Below are 16,942 nucleotides of genomic sequence, written 5' to 3' on the forward strand. Positions count from 1 at the left end.
CAATCTGTTTAACTTAAGTATGTAATAAATAAAGTTATTTAGAATCCGGTAGTCTTATCCATAGGCATACAACTAATTTTTCCTGGCCAGAGAATTGATGGTACAATCATTTCTTATCCATACTTGACCAGCTCCTCCAACTCTGGGGCTCCCATACTAGCAAGAATTCAACTTTTGAAAGGTTTGATAATGGGACTCTTTTAAAATATCAAAGTGTGAGTAGTTCTGTTTGTTATTTAAATATTTCTCCTTAAGGTTAGTTCTTATTTCCCTACATAAAAAATCTTCTGGGAATCGGGATATATACTAATTACCAAGATTTGATTAAGGAGAAAAAGAGGCTCAGAACAATCACTAAGGAGTATCTCTAACTGCAGCCTTTAGAAATTAATGTATTTTACATGTATTCCTCTGAAATTTTCTTTTTCAATGAATATGTTTTATAAATATGTCAGTAAATACAGGCGAACTTTTTTAATGGTTACTAGCATTCCGTAATACAGTATATCATTAATTATATCTTCCCTTATTGCTAGTCATTAAGGATTTCTATTTTAAAGTATTTATTTTTTCAATAAATATATCTGTTTTCATATCTTTGTGTACATATGAGAGCATTTGTGTAGTTACATTTGTAGAAGTGGTATTGTCAGGTCATGAATGAAAATGCATATGCCTTTCGATACTATTAAATTACCTTCCAAAAATAGATTCTACCAATTTATACTCTGCTTTTGGTCAGCTCCTTGTTTTTACGGGAAGAAGATTCTGACAGATCGTTTGCAGATGGGTTTTGGGCAGTGCTTTCAGGAGCTAAGCCTATAAAAGGATGGTGGAAACGGGACTTGGCAGAGGAAGAGTTTGAACCAACGTGAACTTACAACAAATGCCCTAGACAATCCCACAGGGCGTCATGGCCATTTGTGAGATGTCCCCAGTTTACCAAAAAGAACTAGGCTTTTGCAATTCCCAGATCTACTACTCATTGGAAGCAAGGTGACCTAGGGTAGGGGCATAACCTTGGCTAAAGGCAATTCCTAGGAAAGGAGGCAGATATAAACTCTCACCTGGCAGCTGGAGATGGAGTGCCTTGGAGCTAGAAGGTGGCATCCAGGTGTTACATCACAGCACACATTCCAGTCTACCCTCTGTACCGCTCGATCCTCTGGCTTCATGCAATGAGTGCACTACACCTCGTACCAGCTTCTCCAGGATCCTAGCGACCTCTTTTCTGGAGAACACTTAACAAGAGGAAGATTATTTAGACAAACTGAAGCTAGCACTTTTGGTAATCTAGGTGACTTAACTGGTAGGGTGACCTAGAGCCTCCTCCCTCGTGAGCCTGACACCTGGTCACAATGCCCTTCTCAGACCATGGCTGCACGCTTGTCCATTTACCATTGATTTGGGGCAGGGAAATATCAAGGGACACCCCAGTGGATCTCCCAGAAAGCAGCCATATCCTTTTCTCGCTCCTATTGTATAAGAGTGGCTGCTGTCTCCATCTGATAGGCCAATTAACCTTGCCAGGATGATGGTGTCTTGCCTTGCCTACCAATCTCGTGACACAGTAAGCCAGAAGTTACCACCCTGCATCCACCACTTAAAGTCACTCAGAGCCACCACTGACTGGGAGTGTTGCGTAGCAGCAGTCATTTCAGCTCTTCCCACCTACTGGGTTGACCCTTCTGTGACCAAATCGGGAGCTGTTTCTCCTTGTCAGCTGGACCTACTGCAACCCTGCCCAGCCACAGGTATAAGTCAAAGGAGTAGTGCCAGTATAAAAGTGGTGGGTGACATTGACATCTGAGCTGGCAGTTTGTACATTTTACTTGTACCCTTGTGCCCTGATCATGACAACATTAATTGTCATCTTACCAAGGTTTGCTATTGGCTCCTCCTTAACTTGCAACATGTTTGAGAGAACACAGTTTATAACGGAAAGTTCTGGTTCCATGGTTACTTGATGTCTCGTATCTTTCAGGGTATGGTAGCATGCCACAGCTATTTCTCAAATGACATGTAATTCTCTCCTGCAGATGACATGGGCTTTATTCCAGAAGTCAAGGGTCTACACTGTGGTTCTTCTGCTGACTGGGGTTTGCCATAAACCTCACACTGTGTGTGTTTTTTTCCATCATGGATACCTCTAGGTTCTTAATTTCACTGAAGCCTAGAACTCCTGAGGAGTCCTTTACTCCCCCTGAGCCCCACTTGACATCAGTAGGCTTCCATCTCATTCACTGAAGACACTGGAGCAGTAATCTCAAATGCAGAATATGCTGCCTCCAGAACCCAAAGAGGCCTTTCAGGTGTTGTTTCTTTCTTAGTGGTAGGAGGTAAAGTATCTAATAATTTGTTTTTTAGTTTGAAAGGGATATTCTAGCATGCTGCAGACCTAAAATTTCATCGGTGTTGCAAGCCTCTAATAGGGTTTCCTCCCATTGTCTGGAACACTTGAATCTTACCAAGGCCTCTGATGTACTCGCCAACTCTTGCTTATCTGTACCGATTAACAGGATGCCATTGATATAGTAGACCAATGTGATGTTTTTGCAACTACTTCGGTCCACATTCATTTAGGAAATGTGATAGAACAGGTAGGTGAACTCTAGGACAGAATGTTGTTTATCCCATGTGAATATAAAGCGCTTCTGCTCTGGTCCTTCTTCCTATTAGGGATGAAGAAGGTATTTGCCAGATGAATGGCCATATACCACGCATCTGAGGCTATGTTATCTGCTAGGCAAAGACACAACCAGCACAACTCTGTAGTTGAGATTACTACTTGGCTAAACACACAGTCGCCAACTGTCATACCCAAGGATTCATCCAGTTTTTGTAGAAGCCATATTGGAATTAATTTGGAAATGATGGGGACCACCACACCTTATCCTTTGCAATTTGAGGGTGACACTAATCTCTGTATTCCCTTGAGGAATTATTTTTGGTACACTATCTGGGCTGGGGAAATTTCAGAACTACCATTTGGCTTTCCCCACTGCTACTCGTATCTATGGAGTCTTCTCCCATAGGAGACGGGGCTGATGTGAGGGTTCTGCCAAATACCAACTAAGTCCATTTCAAAGACTAGGGAAGTGACCATTTGGGGGTAGTCTGTGCATTCAGAGGACCCAGTTGAGCCAGGACTGCATTTATTTGTGGTCCCTATATCCCCTCATTTAAAAAGGGGTAGAGGATGCGAGCGCACTGATGCTCTGGGTTGTTAGGTACCTATGTCGACTCAGACCCAGGGCCGAATAGTTCTTGCAATGTCTGGGCATTACCCCTTCCCTGGGACACTATTACCTGAGTGAACTGCCATAGATCCCTGAGGGGAATGATTCTTCTGTGATCCTGCAGGGTATTTGCAAGGCTCTTCCTCCTTTGAAGCAGCCTTTCCCTTCGGCCATTGGGATGCAGGTCTGAAAATAGCTTAGGTCCAGAGATTAGGCGAGGGATTGTGACTTTTATGAGGAAGACTGCCCTCAGCCTCCTCAGTGACTTTTTGAAATTTATAGATTGAACACATTTTTGGGTGGCTGCCATCTATCTCACCTTTGGGAACACTGTATTCAATTAATCATAACAATGATTTAATATACATGGTTTCATAGCATATTTTCAAATCTGCTTAGCGTTTTGCAAAACTTCTTGGTAGTATTAACTATGTTCTCTTCCAAATGAACATTAAATTCCTCAAAAAATTGTAGGGAATTTGGTGGCCGGCCCGGTGGCGCAGCGGTTAAGTTCACATGTTCCGCTTCTCCGTGGCCTGGGGTTTGCCGGTTTGGATCCCGGGTGTGGACATGGCACCACTTGGCACACCATGCTGTGGTAAGCGTCCCACATATAAAGTAGAGGAAGATGGGCACGATGTTAGCTCAGGGCCAGGCTTCCTCAGCAAAAAGAGGAGGACTGGCAGTAGTTAGCTCAGGGCTAATCTTCCTCGGGAAAAAAAAAAAAATTTTAGAGAATTTAATTAGGTTTTAATTGAATGTATAGATTAAATTGAAAAGCAACATTTTAAAAGCTTTTATGGTTAAAGTTGTATGATTTTCTTTTCGCATATTTTAGATAGTTCTCTCTCTGTCTCTTTCTCTATTTGTCTATCTTTCTATCTATCAATCAAGATATTTTATATTATAAATGTTTTAGTGAATGGTGTTACTTTTTAAATTGCTTATTCATGATCATTTAAAAAACTATTGAATTCTGAAGACACATATCATCACCTTTCTAAACCATTTTGATTCTAATAATTAAATTGTTTCCTGATTTCCTAAACAATATGGATATTATCTGAATGTAGGTTTTGTTGCTCTCTTCATTGGCATTTATAGTTCTTTTTCTTTTCTTATTGCATTGGTTAGATCTGCTAGTACTACATTCCCTCTTATTTGACTGCAGGAAGTTATTTCATTGTTATCTTAAATGGTACTATTTCTAGTATTTCACCAATAAGAATTACTGGTGTTCCATGTTTCAGGAAATATGCTTTATTAATAAATGAAATTTTCTTCTGTTTCATCTTTGCTAAGAGCTTTTATTGATCTTGGAAGTTTGATTTTATCGAATGCTTTTTAAGCAAGATGACTATTTCCATTCAATTTCTTCAACTGACTGACATGCTGGATCAAATTAACATTTTTCTAATGTTGAACTATCCTTGTATTTCTGGGACAAGCTGTAGTTGGTAATGAATTAGTCTTTAAATACACATTTCCATATTTAAGAATTGGAAATTCTCACATTTTATAAGTAAATTTGCCTGTATTTACATTTTTTATTTCATCCTGGCTTGGTTTTGGTATGAGAGTTATCCTAACCTCATAAATGATTTAGAAAATGACCCATTATTTTGAATGTTCTGGGCAATTTATAAAGTACAGACATTATTTGCTCTTGATGGTTGTGTAGCTCTCAGAAGTCAGAGTCTAGACCTGGTAACTTTTTTTTTTGAAGACTAATGCTTAAATATTTTTAAGTGTTTCTCTAAGTTAATTGTCTGTTCTACTTGAGTCACTCTTGATTCCATCTTGTAACATATACTTTTTTACTCTACTGTTCAGAATATTTTCATAGTAACTATTAATCACAGAATATACCCTTATGAGTCTCATATCAGCATTTTATCAAGGTATACAATTGATTTCAGATCATTTTAATGACTTGCTGAAAATCTACACAGTCAGAGTCCATACCAGAACTAAATTGCAAATTCTCATTCTTTCAAGCAATCATTTGCTCAGTTCAGATCGGCTACAATGTTTTGTCAGAATAACACTCTAAGAGTAGTCAGGTGGCTTCCGTTGTTGGCTCTGCTCCTGTCAGGCAAGCCACTCAATTTTCATGTGTTTATTTCCTCACATATATGATTAGGTAAATTTTGGAAATCTTTTCAGTTTAGTACTACTGACTACATTTCTAACACAAATGTTATTTCAAAATATATATATAATTTGACATCTAGTGTGAGCAGGTATTTTATAGTGGGAGAAAAATCTTTTGAATGATAATCTAGTTTCCTAAGATATAAAAGCTTGGCTAATTAAACATCTGTTACATTGTATAAGTGAAATTGGAAAACAGCATTTTCAACCCTGACTCACAGTTAGTTTAATGTCCTCAGCTAAAAGCAGCATGGTGATATGCAGAAAAATGATCACGTTTTCACTGCTAACTCTTTCAAATGGACTGACTTTTGGAATTTTATTTTATAAACATTAAAAAATATAATGAATAAAAGATGTACTTATGGTGAAGTTACTTAATTATTAGATGTGTTATCAATAGTCTCATTATTCAGAGTGTCATAGCTTTGCCTAAAATCATTTGTGGTAATTGAGGATTTTTTTCCCAAGGTAGTATAAAATTGGACATAATATCATACTGAGGTATTTTCACTTCATTAACTTTTTCAGCATTCTTTATTTAATATTTTCATTGTTCTGTCTGTTCAGTGTAATTTAAACAACATGTATTCTAATTTATACAGCTATGCAAATGCCTGTAAAATATTAGTTTTGAAGAAAATTATGCAACATGGAAATTTATGTAGCCTTCCCTCAAGAAAATGTTATATAAAACAAAAGCAAATTTGCATCTTTTTCCTTTTAAATTCATTCATGGGGTAGAAAAAGCAATTCAATATATAATTTATAATAAATACATATAGGAAAGCCATGATGAGAATAAAACATTCATTTCTAAGGTCCTATGCTAGAGTAATTTATCAACCTGTCACAGAAAATGTTTACACTTGCTTGACTTGTAGAACGTAATTTTATGTATGTTTTATATTGTTAATTTTAAGATTTATTTTCAAGTACAAAGAATATTATAAGGCCATTTCTAAGAGACTTCTGCCGTGAAACAGACCCTTTCACACTTTATTTTCTATTCTATTCATCTTTATTTTTGTCTTTTTGATTGTAGGCTTTCTCTGAATCTAATCTGTGTCAGAAAGTTAATTTAATGGCTTACCGGAAGTTCAGAGCCGAGTTCTCTAAGTAAGCAGTATATTAGTATGCATACGGAAAACATTGTAAGTTATATCATGATTATATGTTATTTTTACTCATATTGGGAAAGGAAATGCATTTCTTTTTCTCCATTCTTGCTACTTATAGGGCAAATGGTTAAAATAAATGACCCCTTGGCATTCTTGGTATTAAAGCAATAATCTTAGTATTAAAACAATGTTTCTGAAGACTTTTAAATTATGCTTATACCTATGATTCTGGAAAGTTAAAAATATAAGGAAAATACTTCAATAGATTACCCAATCACTTCCCTGGCAAAAAGACAATAAATCAGCCTCATAGGAAAAAATAAATTAGATAGATAGACAGATGAAAGAAAGAAAGAGAGAGAGGGAGGGAGAGAGGAGAGGAAGGGAAAAAAGGAAAAAAAAGGAAAATCCTTAATGGTAGTTTTGGATTGAACTTGACTACAGAAGAACTTTATCTTTATCCAAACTGGGAATATATTTTTAAACATATATGTGTTATCAGGAAAAATTGACAGCAAAGGGGGGTGTGTGTGTGTGTGTGTAAATCATGACTACAAATATTCATCTTCACCTCTTGCTTCTTGTGTAGAAGAGATGGACTAACTGCATAAGGACTTCTGTCCTTGTCGAGCCCTTGAAACCATCTGGACCAGGATAGAGAGGTCTTAATGTCTGGGCAGTGTGTGCTGCCTCACGGAGTCTACAGTTATTCTCGTTACGCCTGCAAAAGGATGAGACTGCTACAGTTCTCCAGAGCAACAAGCCTGAAGGGTCCAAAAATGAACTAGTTATCTTTTTCCCATCCAACTAGGTGTATTTGTTTCTTATTGCTATTGTAACATTTTGCCACAAACAGTTGCTTAAAACAACGCAGATTTTGTCTTCCAGTTCCGGAAGTCAGGAGTCTGAAATAGGTCTCTCTGGACTAGGATCCAGGTGTCAGCAGGGCTGTGTTCCTTTCTGGGGCCTCTAGGGGATGACCTGTTTTCTTGTCTTTTCCAGCTTCCAGACGCCTCCCACTTTCCTTGGCTTGTGGTCCCTTCTTCCATCATCAAAGCCAGAAGCAGAGCATCTTTAAATCTCTCTCTGGCCCTAACCTCCTGCCTCTCTCTTCTACATTTAAAGGACCCTTGTGATGATGTCAGCCCTACTTGTATAATCCAGGGTAATCTCCTTATTTTAAAGTCAGCTAATTAGGAACATTAATTCCATCTGCAGCCGTAATTCCCCTTGGCATGAAACAATATATTCACAGGTTTTAGGGGTTGGGACATGGGTGTCATTGGTGAGGGTCCAATATTCTACCTACCACACCCTGTTATAATGCCTCGTGATATCAGTACATTATTCATAACTTTAGAGTAGGCCACAGGAGTATTGAATCCAACAGCTGTGGGATAAACAAAGAAACATATGAGAAGAAGCACTGGGCTGGGAGTTGGAAGGCATAATTCTTGTCTAATTCCACCCTTGAAGGTATGCATTACTCCCACAAAGTCACATTGATATTTGTGAGCCTAAATTTCCAAATATGGATTAGGTGGTCTATAAATCCTCACTTAGTCTCATAATAAGAATAGATGGTAACTAGACTTATTGTGGTGATCATTTCATAACGTATATTAATATCGAATCACTATGATGTACCCCTGAAACTATTATGATATTGTATGTCAATTATACTTCAATAAAAAAAAGGATTACTATTTATGGTAAAGAAAGAATGTCAAGTCAAACAAGAGGCTTGTAGAATCAGATGACTAAGTAGATAGACCTCGAGGATATCCGATACAAGCTTCCAAAGGGGAACAGAGCTGATTTTTTGATTTTCAGAATCAGACAAGAAAGAAATCAATGCCAAACTCTGCGTTGTTTTGTCATCTTTAGAGCCATGCACTGAGAGCTGCGTTCCTGACTGCATGGTCCCCAGTCTCCAGAGGAAGCAACGTCAGCAGGGCCTGCGCATGCCCCCGGGAGACCTTGGTGTTAACGGCAGAGAAGAGTTTGGGGGCTGAGTTTTTGGCCAATCCAAAAAGCAATGCCTATTATGTGAGGAGAAGAAGCAAAGGGCCAACCTGAATGGAAATATCTCTAGTTTGGGTAGAGCGAGTTAAAGCCCAAGCATGCAGACAAGTTCTGGGATTGTTGAGAACTTCAGTGTCTGCACTGCAGAAGCAGACACATCTCAAAGATTTCCAGATGAGTAAAATGAATGGGCATTCAAAGGTTGAGGGGGGCCTTGGGATTTCCATGGACATTTTTATCTAGCCTTCACAAATATATCATTAAATTTCTCATTATGACTTAATATAAAATTAATCTCAACATAATCTCAATGTAAGATTCTTGTACAGTGTTTTAAATATTTCTGAGACTTTCGGATTAAGGAATGAACCATCAGGAAATGTTATATTAACTGATTACCCTTAGAGTTTGATAGAAATAGCACACATGAGCACATTTAAGAGCAGGTGTGTGTGTGTGTGCGTGTGTGTGTATGCATTGAAGTAATATTTATCATTTCTAGCCTACATAATTAACACGTGACTGAATGGAAGATTAGCCTTCTAGTATAACAAATATTTAACTAAATTTATTCTGAGAAAATTATGAACTTATATATTTGAATTCGTGTTAAGGATATCTTATAAATAAGGGACTTTTGTTGAGTTAGTGACAGTAGTGATAAAGAATGTCTTTTCTCTATGAATGATAGGGATTAGCAGGACCCAAAAGGACACATTCTGAGTAAATAACTGTTTTGAAAGCTGTGGAGATAAAGTTAGGACCTCAGGAAGAAATCAGGCTGTTCCTGGGCATCCCTGTACATCCGGAATGGCTGCATGTTTATCAACAGGAGTCGAAACCAGGTGGGCAGGCTATGCTAGGGCTTAATTCTGAGATCTATAGACAAAGTCAGGCTCTCAAACATACTCTCTAAGCACAACTGTGTTGCAATGACTAGAGCTGTAAAAATATTCTACTATATTTTCTAGTGTCCAGAGGGTATAATAATGCTAGAAGAAAAAAAAAAGGGAAGATTCATATTTATTTCCTTCACCCTTCAAAAGTAGTTTACAAATAAATTAAGCTATTTTCCAGTGTTTCCTCTACCAAATTGTGTGACACATCCTAAAGGAAATGCACAGAGCATAAAAGATAAATAACACTTGTATACATAAGAATAGACTAATAAAACACCATCCCAAATCTCTTGACAAGGAAACCACCTAAGGCTAGAAATAGCAGAGTATGACAGAAAAATGAAAACCTGAGGAGACTCAGCTGACTCCTTCATCGGGCTATTTTATGGCATGCCTTATGGACTGATGGTTGGGTGCGCGCTACTGAGTGTATGTTCACAGCGACAGTAAGTCACAACCTGCCCTCACTGATGATCATTCAGGGCTGGGCATATATATTTTTAAAATAAAAGCTATACATAGCTAAGTCAGAAATTTTCTAATGGGTCATTTTAATTACTCCCTCTTATGCTTAAAATTTATTTATTGTGTACCTTGAGAATCACAAAGCCATCTATCAGCTAGCATATGGCTTCAGTTGTTCCGACATTAATACATAAGATTTAATTAGCAAGGCTTATAGACAGATGTTTTTTTATTTGCCACTTAAGTAAGCTTCCTATTTCATAGATATTTAGCCAAATATTCTAGGTGGTAATTTAGAACGGGTTGCTAATGAGTGACAACCACAGTTTTGATCTCTGAATAGACCAGTTTGCATTCTATACTACAAATTTTCAGTAAGCATACCTTTAACTTAGTCTTATAAAAACTGTATTCATAAGACTGTTATTGGGTCATCATAAACACTTATTTACCATTATTGAATGTAAAGTTCACTATCAGTTTTGACAAAATACACCCACTATATTATTTTTATAAATGAAAACACATTCTTAATATTTGTTCTCTCTTAAATGGAGACTACTAAAGGTAAAAGTATAGAAAAATTGTCAATAAGCTGAAAACTAAATAGCAAGTATATGTAAACTAGTTGATGCAATTCCAAATGGTTGTAGATTCTGGCATTTTTCTTCCACTAAAACTGAGAAAGAAACTTTTACCTTTAATGTAAACTTTTACTCTTTAAATTGGCAATCACGACAAGAATGTTATTTAATTCTCATTACATGCATACTGGACCGTTCCTTCGGCACAATGTCAAGAGATTAACCAGTTCTCACTATTGCTGATGGGATAGACCATAAAAATATGAGTAGGGATGTTTACTGTCTATTATAATAATAATGGTTTGTTTTTGAGTAATGGATATTAAAGCTATGTTGTGGTGTATCATGTGTTCTGAATAGAAAGAAGCTTACTTCTGTTGTGTGATTTTCCTCAAAGAAGTGGTAGGGCTGCACAGAAAGAGACAGGGAAGCCAAAACGCCAACAATTGCTTCTAGTCCAAAGGGAGGAGACGAGATATAATGAGGAAGGAGTCTGCTGATAAAGAATGAGCACAGAAAGTAGCTTCCTGGATGTTCTTAGAGGATGTTCTGAGACATTGAGAGCAAAAACAACAAGGAACAAGCTGGAATAAGCAGTGCCTTGGCCATCTGTTTGGCTGTCAGAGTGGACGTGATCGAATAAAACTTTCATACTTAAAATTAAATAAAAATTATTGGCTCTATTTAGTATTGTTAGTATATTACAAGCACACACACACAATAAATATCAAACACAGTCTAATGCTTCATTCAGGCAAAAAAGAAAACACATGATGATTCTTTGCCTTTTCCTGAATAGTTGGTGTGACTTTGAGCAGACTGAGCAAAATAGATGATGTGGTCAGACACCTGCATAGGGACTGTGGGTTTATTCTCCATGTTTGTCTAACTAGTTGTTATGAGACTTGCCTAAACTTATACATGTCTTTCCCTTCTAAAAACTTTATGGTACTAAACAAGAACTAGATTCCACCGAAGAATGAAAAAGATCTACAAACTCACACCTTCAAAATTATTCACATATTTACCAATTTGTTAATTTCAACAAATATTTACTGAGAGGCTGCTATGTATCAGATACTGTTCTAAGAGCTGTGGTTATAGCATATTCCAGAAAGCCTGACATGGTCAGAAAGAACTTGGAGTTGCCATTTGCCGTAAATGCAATAAAGAATAGGCAAGAGAAAATACAGCCAGTGGAGATGGTGCAGGTGTTACACTCTGCAAACCCAGGCATTAAAACAGTATTATAAACATGACAAACAGTGAAAGGCAAATTTTTAATGATTAAACTAAAATATGAGTATAATGTATGAACAAATAGGGACTTTCACAAAATAAATGAAAATTATAAGAATAGAATTTCTAGAACTGAAAATTCTAATAAAGAAATTAAAAAAAATTTGGATGACCTTAACATCTAATTGCATACAACAGTAGAAAGACAATGAACTTGAGGATAGATCAAAAGAAATTTTCCAATCTGAAGAACAGAAACAACACAGGTTAAAGAAAAGTGAACAGAACCTCAGGGCCTGTAGGACAATATTAAATAGTCTAGCGTGCATAAAATTTAAGATCTGGAAGAAGAACAGACAAAAGGGCAGAAAAATATTTGATGAAATAATGGCTGAAAAGTTCCCAAGTTTCATGAAAAACAACTTAGATATTCCAGAAGCCCTATACATCCAAAGCAGAATATAAAGAAAAAAATATTTCTCACATGATAATAAAAAGCAAAAAATGCCAAAGATTTCTAAAGAAATCTTGAAAGAATCCAGAGAATAAATAGAAGGAAACAAAATTTAAATAACTATTAACTTCTCATCAGAAACAATGAAACCAGAAGATACATTTAATTTGCTGAAAGTTAAAACTTCTATATCCAGAAAAAATATCACTCAAAATGTGGCCGAAATAGAGATATTTTCAGTTAATCTAAAGCTGAGGCAGTTTATCACCAGTAGGCCTGCTCTATGATAACACTAAAGGAGATTCTTCAGGTTAAAAGGAAATGTATCAAGATGGAAACCGGGAGCTTCAAGAAATGATAAGCAACAGTAATTTTAAATGAAAGACTATGTTAATCTTTTTCTTCTCATAATTTGCTTAAAAGACTACTACTTAAACAAAAAATAATAACACTAGAAAATGCACTTGATGATATATAGAGGAGCAAAAGATGCATTAACACGAAGAATGAGAATAAGGGAGTAGACAGGATAATGCAGTTATAGGGGTATTACATTTGTGAAGTGGGATGTGAGATGTGCAAAGCGTCAAATATGAAGTGAGAAGTTGGAAATGTGGAGGAGGACGTGATAAATTTTAGGTGTGAAGTGTGAAATGGTATGCTATTGAGTCTAAAAGACATTGATATATTACAGCTGTCTATTGTCCATAGAGCTACCATGAAAAATAAAAATAATGCAGTGAAGTATACCTAATTGGTATAAATTAAAATTCAGAGGTTATCACACTGGATGAAAAAGCATTAGCCAATTACATGCTATCTGTAAAAAGCAAAATTTAAATATAAAGACATAAATAGGTTGAAAGTGAAAGGATGGAAAAATATACTAGACAAATAGTACACAAAAGAGGGCTGGCGTGGCTATATTATTGTCAGAAAAAGTAAATTTCAAGACAAGAAGCATTACAAAAGCAATGCTAAATAGAGTAATTAATCACAAAGGTATTTCAGTCTTAATATGTATGCCCCTAACAACAGGACTTCAAAATTCATAAAACACAGGCTGACAGGTATGAAGGAAGAAATAGACAATTTAAACATAGCTAGAGATTTTAACTTACCTTTAATAGTAATTTCAACTGCCTTCTCTCAGATAGAACAAATGGACAGAAAAAATTAAGTATGTAATAATCATTAAGTTTAAAAAAATCATTGTATAACTACTATCTAACCTCAATGATATTTAGACAATATTGTACTCAAGCCAATGATTGAAAGTACACATTCTTTCAAACGCATATGGAACATTCACCAAAACAGACAATAACAGCTATAAATATCTCAGTTCCATATGTGCAATGTAAATTGGAAATCAATAAAAAGAAGATATTTATAAAAAACCCCAATATTTACCAACTACACTATTAAATAACTTCTGAATCAAAAATAAAATCACGAGGGAAATGAAATACTCAAACTCAAAGATAATGGAGACAAAGCTTATCAACATTTATGGCATACAGCTAACACATGTATAAAAGGAAATACATAGTTTAAAGGTCTACATTTTAAAAGAAGAACTGGCTAAAATCAATGATCTCATTTCCCACGTTAAAAAGCTAGGAAAAAGAACAACAAATTAAACCTGAAATAATTAGAAGAAAGAAAATAGTAATGATTAGAGTAGAAATAATTGTAAGAAAAACAACAGACAACTTTAACAAAGTCAAAAGTTCATTCTTGAAAATATTAACATGTCCAAAACCCTAGCAAAATTAATAATAAAAAATGAAGAAAAATGCAAATACCAGAAATTAAAGAGGGAATATCATTGCAAATTTTAAAGGCTGAAATGGAATGTTGTGAACAACTTTACTCCATGAAGTGTGATAATTGAGGGTAAATAAACATGTTCCTTGAAAAACATAATTTATCAAGCTAACTCAAGAGATGGAAAAGATGTTTAATGAAGAAAACTCTAGGTCTAGATAGTTTCGCCAGTAAATTCTATCAAACATTTAAGGCAGAAATTCTGCCAATCTTATGCTAACACTTTAAGAAATTAAAGATCAAGTCAGTGCTTGCCACTCAATTTTAGGAGACTTGCATGACCCCAATACCACAAATCTCACAGATATAACTGACGGAAAAAGATAGACAAATATCCTTCACGGAAATGTCTTCAACAAAATAATAGCCATTTGTAATATACGAAAATACTAATACATCATGACCAAGTGAGGTTTATCCTATGAATGCAAGTTTAGTTTAGAATTAATCAATTTAATTAATTTTCAATTAATCTCTGTAATTCAATATCTTAATAGGTTGAAAGATAATACCCATTCATGATTTTAAAAACTTCAGCAAATTAAGAATGAAGGGAAATTTCCTCAACTAACAAAAGGTAACTATAAAAAACTATATACCTACTGACTGAATGTCATCGCCCTCAGATTGGGGAGAAGCAAAAACTGTACACTTTGACTACCACCATCAACGTTGTTCTGGGGATCCCAGCTCATGAAGTAAAACAAAACAAAACAAAAATCTTAAATATAAAAGGAAAAAGACTGTTCAGCTGTGTCTACTTAAAGTTGACATATTTGTCTCTATAAAAAAATCCTAAAAAATTAATCAAAAATATTTTTTTAATTATAAGATTTAATATGTGGATTTAACAAAATTAAAGGATACAAGGTCAACATATAAAGGACTTGTTTTTTCTTTTCTTTTCTTCAACTACAATTTCTATTAGATACATGGAATTTTCTTGGGGCATTTTTAAAAGAGGAACATTCTCTCTTACTCATGTTTTGGTTTCCCTTAAGCCGCAAGATGTATATTTATGTGGACTTTTACCTAGAAGAGTCTTCAGTTTATTAATGTCCACGTGTTCCTCTCAGATGAGACAAACACCTTTACTTGTCCTCACCTGATCTTCTCACTCTCTGGCAATGCAGACTTTTTGTTTGGATTACGTTGACATTTTTTAAACATTTTACTCTAGCATAACACACATACGGATGGTTTATATGTCATAAGTGCTTGATGAATTCTCCCAATTCTTTGTATAACAAGTTCTCATCAAGAAAGCAAGCATTGCCAGCTCCCAAAAGCCACGTCTCCGGTTCCCATCCAGTAACTGCACCTGTCTGCATCTCCTTCCTAACTTCTAACAATTTATATTAGTTTTGCCTGTTTTTGTTTTCTATATGAATGTGAAAGTAGGGCATATGCTCTTCTGTGTCTGACGTTTTGGTTCAAAATTGTATTTGTGAGATTCATCCATTTTATTGCACATAGTTGTCGACAGCTCATTCTCATTGATGCATATAATTCTACTATGTTAACATCCTATAGCTATTTATCCTTTCAAATATTAATGGACGTTTGGTTTATTTTTCCTATTATGTAGCTATTATTAATAAAGTCTCTATGGGCATTCTTATACTCTTTGGTGACTGTACGCTCATTTCTCTGGGAATATAAATAGTTATGAATTGCTGAATCTGGACATATGCATATATTCAGCTTCAGTGGATACTGACAGTTTTCCAATGTGGAGCTAATAATAATCTTGCAGCCATGTATGAGAATTTTGATTACTTAAAATTCCTGCCAACCTTTGATGGTTTCCATCTGTTTTATTTTAGCCATTCTTGTTGGTTGATATATTTTTAATGTTTTGATCACTGTGTATTTAAAATAACAATAAATTTAACAAGAATATTCACTCATAATTATCTCCCATATGAACTTCCTCCTGGGTGCATTTCTGTAATAGTCTGCTGGGGTTGCCATAACAAAATGTCACAGATGGGGTGGCTTAAGTAACAGAAACTTATTTTCTCACGGTTCTGGAGGCTAGAAATCCAAGACAAAGGTGGCATCATGGTTGATTTCTGGCATGGCTTCTCTTCCTGCTAGTCCATGGCTGCCTTCTTGCTTGGTCCTCACATGACCTCTTTTGTGTGCGTGCACATCATCTCCGGTGGCTGTTCCTTGACTTGTAAGGACACAAGTCCTCTTGGGTTAGGGCCCAAACCTTATGACCTCATATAACCTTAATTATCTCTCTAATTAGGATTGTGGATTAGAGCTTCAACATATGAATGTGGGGGAAGAAGACACAATTCAATCCATAACAATTGCCCTTCTCGCTAAAGTACTTCTCTACTGATATCTTTCAATAAAGCTTATTCCGTGTTAACATTGCATTTTACCCTTATGTTTATATGAAATTGTAACTTAATGAGCAATTCTTAATTTTAATAGACTTTGCAACAGTGTTCTGTGGCCTTCCTGTGTCTGGGACGCTGTTAATCCCTGCCTCCCTCTTTTTCCTTCCCCCCTGGCCCCCATTCTTGCTATCCTCCTACTCCGGTGTATTTTTAATTCTTTCATCTTCTAGCATACCACATAACTCACTGTGTTGTTCTATCTTCTACTTACTTTATCCTCCCCTTCTGATGTAGAAGCTCAAGTTGGACACACCCTTGATATTCATTCACTGATGTGTTCCAGGCACCTGAGAAGAGTGTCTAGCCCACAACATGTTTTCAATAAACATTTTTTCATATGAATAAAAACTGAGCTTTCACATGGAATTATCTGCTAACTTGTCTTTCCGTGTGTACTGGAGGGAAGACCGGCGAGCACAGTTTGTGCTTGTCAAGGTGAGTTTAGGGAGCAAAGGATCACACCTCAATGTAAAATGTTCTAGTGTGGCAATCTGAGGCTAACGACTTCCTTTTTGCCC

This window comes from Equus quagga, chromosome 2, assembly GCF_021613505.1.
Source record: "Equus quagga isolate Etosha38 chromosome 2, UCLA_HA_Equagga_1.0, whole genome shotgun sequence".
Classification (NCBI taxonomy): Eukaryota; Metazoa; Chordata; class Mammalia; order Perissodactyla; family Equidae; genus Equus; species Equus quagga.